Source organism: Odocoileus virginianus, chromosome 10 (assembly GCF_023699985.2).
Source record: "Odocoileus virginianus isolate 20LAN1187 ecotype Illinois chromosome 10, Ovbor_1.2, whole genome shotgun sequence".
Classification (NCBI taxonomy): domain Eukaryota; kingdom Metazoa; phylum Chordata; class Mammalia; order Artiodactyla; family Cervidae; genus Odocoileus; species Odocoileus virginianus.
This window is the reverse complement of record NC_069683.1, coordinates 2,757,855-2,761,290: the sequence shown is the minus strand read 5'-3', so window position 1 is coordinate 2,761,290 and position 3,436 is coordinate 2,757,855.

Genomic DNA, 3,436 nt, shown 5'->3' with positions numbered 1-3,436 from the left:
CAGGAGAGACAGAGGCGCAACGTCCCAGATGCGGGGCGTAGCGGGGAGGTCACTGTGCCACAGCCATCAGACGGGAGTGTAGGTGGCCGTTTACAGTCAGGATTGTGACAGTGGGGTGGTGCCGTGAAGGAGGGCTTGGGAGACGGTTTCCGTCATCACACACGCAGCGGCACCACGGGGAACACTCAGGCCCCGTGCTCACCGCGGGCACTTCTGGTGCTGAAATGACCGGCGATAGCTCTTTATCATGCGGCTCTTCCCTCTCTGACCTGATTTACTGCAGCTGTGCCTTCCTTATGTGAGAACGAACGCCAAGAGCGGGAAGGAAAGGCCGAGGCACGCGTGGCGTGAGCCACTTCAGTCTGTGCATCTTTTGCAGAGCTTCCAACAGCGCTGGGCGGGCTCAGGGCAGCCAGAGGTTCTCAACCTCTGAGGTCCACAGGAGCCACCACGAGGAGTGTCCCAGGAAGAATATACCACGTTCAGTGGAAAACACGTGGAGGTGACTAGCTGTGACGACTGTGTTCTTTGGGTCTGGATTTCCAGCACCTTTCTTGATAGTGAGACACCAACTGCTTAACAAATAATCCATGAGACAGATAGGAAGAGGAGCATGTGGAGAGGTGCAACCTCTAAAAAAAAGGGATCAAACTCATCCTAGATAATGTTTGCAAATAAACTTACAGCATTAAAAAAAAGGAAGAAAGTAAACAAAAGGTCACTCCTGAAAGGAATGTGACCTTAGGAGGCAGACAGATGTGGGTTGTTTTATTTACTCTTTTAGTATCTGTTTTACCTACTTGGCTGCACCAGGTCTCAGTGGCGGCACGGGGGTCTTCGCTGCAGCGTGTGGGACCCCCGCTCCCCGGTCAGGGGTCGCAGCCCAGCCCCCTGCACTGGGAGAACAGTCTCAGCCACCGGAGCACCGAGGGAGCCCCGGGACGTGGGCTGCAGCGGCAGCTCCACCAGGCATGCGTGGTCCTGGTGAAGCTTGCCGTCAGAGCCCCGCTGTTGGTGGTGAAAGCAGACGGTCACACACGGCCCCTGACTCACACTGTCCCCGTCCTGGGGGCAGCAGGTGCCCTCCTCTTCCTCCGGGTGGACTGTCCCCTCCCCAGAGAGGACCCCGCCTGGCACCGCCCGCAGCGGCCCCTGAATGCTGAGGCTGGCAGCAGAGAGCAGGGCGGCACTGCCCAGCTGCTTCTGAGCGGAACCAGCCCTCGGGAACCCCCGGCGAGCCCGCTTCCTTGTTGGGAAGGGCGGGTGATCGCGTTTGACAGGGAAGTCAGAGGGTGTCCAGGATGATAAAAACGCTCTAAACTTGACAATGGTGACGGTGGTACAACTGAGTACACCAGAAACCAACGCGCTGTGCTCTTTAAATGGGTGGATTGTACAGTATACGCATTCTATCCCGATAAAGCTGCTACTAAAAAATTAAGGGGCCTGGGTCTCTCAGGAAGTGCAGAGAACACCTATATCCAGAGTCAGGGGTGATTTCTGGGGAAGATGAGTCGGTGATAAGCAGCTCACGTGCCCAGCCCTAAGAGTTCTCAATTCCCTTCTGTGAAAGGCTCTCAGTCGTGTCCGGCTCTTTGCGACTCCATGGACTGTACAGTCCATGGAATTCTCCAGGCCAGAATACTGACGTGGGTAGCCTTTCCCTTCTCTAGGGGATCTTCCCAACCCAGGGATCAAACCCAGGTCTCCCGCATTGCAGGAGGATTCTTTACCAGCTGAGCCCCCAGGGAAGCCTCTAAGGATGTGCCTGTTCCGGACGTTTCGTGTCTGAATGAAAGTCATACTACATTCGCAGTCTCTCTTCCCTCACTTTGCATGTTTTCAAGGTTCACACATGTGGTCGCAGGTAACAATACCTCACTCCTTCGTATCACCAAGCAATAGTCCACCGTATGGTCATTCCATTTCATTAATTCATTCACCAGTTGCTGGACACAAGGCAACCTTGTTAAAATTTAATACATTAACTGTAATGCTAGCTTTGATCTGTTAGGTACACACCGGGTCTAGGCACCTGACCTAACTTCTAACCTGGTCCAGAAAGGCAGGTCTGTTTCCCCAAACACTGATAAAATGACTGAGACGCGGAGAAGCGGTCCGTCCAAGGTCACACTGGTGACTGAGCCGGGATGCCAAGAGGGCTGGCTTGGCTCCCAGTCCACCTTGGCCCAGCCCACCACACCCCGCGTGCCCGGCTCTGTGCTTCGTTAAAGCTGAAGCCAGAGCAAGACTCCAGTCAGTGATCAGTCTTCCAACAGGCAGTAACTGGCACCGCATCCCTGGCAAGCAGGCGCTAGTCCCCGAGCCGGGGGTGAGACCCAGAGGCTGCCTCCCGGGCCTCTCTGTCCAAATGGGAAAAGGGGTCACGAGAGGAGGCGGGGGCCAGTCTCCAAGAAGGGTATGACCAAGTCCCGAGAACTCAGGGCTGCTGAAAGCCGCGGGAAAGTTTTCAGAAGAGATGGTGTTTCAAGCCGGACCCCAGCGGACCCAGCAGAGTTCCCTGGCAGAGACGGGCTGAGCGGGAGGAAGGGGTGGGCTCACAGATGCTAGAGCGCACACCTGGGCCCGCGGGGATGAGCCGCGCCCCGGAGGCGGGAGGTGAGGAGCAGAGGCGGGAGCTGGAATCACGTTGCTGACCGTCTGCACTGCCAGGCTGGAATCTAGGCTTCGCCCCACGGGCCACAGGGAGCCACTGGAAGCTTTTGAGCAAGACAACTGGATGAAAGCATCTATCAGCAATCATGTCGTTTGCAGACCCAGGCCCAGGCCTGGAAAATTAGCCCTCGGCAGCTCAGAAAAGAGCTGGCTTTAGACCCTCGGGCACTTCTCTCGACTCCCCAGTGCCTAGAACAGACCCCGGAATGACCGAGGGCAGGAGTCGGTACTCAGTCCTCTCCCGGCTAAGAGTAAAACCTTGGGCATGTTCCAGATTTCTCCCATCTAGCCCAGCCCGTCTCTCACCTCCTCTCCGGCCTAGTAAAATGAGTGCTCCAGGGTGCCCCACGCACGCCAGGCTGTGGGAACCACCTTCCATTCTCGCAGGCGCCCTGCGGGGTGGAGGGGACTCCCCGCGCTCAGCGGTTACGGACCTCGTGGCTCAGAGGCTCAGCGGCTGCCCGGCTGCCCCGAGGGGAACTGGGACTTGGGTCGGACCTTCTGGTTCCAGCTGGGGGGCTGGGGGGGCGCACGTGGTGCAGTGGGCGGAGGGGGAGGGTGGAGAGCAAGAGGAGGCAAGTAGGGGATTCCTGGGGGCTCCTCGGCCCAGGCCCCAGGACCAGGTGGCCAGACCCCAGTCTGAGGGCTGCTGCCCCACGCCTGGGGCTGCGGTCAGACGCCCCCGGGCCGGGTCTGGGGTGGGAACACACAGGCACGCACGCACACACATCACCACAGCCCCAAAGCCTGCAAGCAGCAG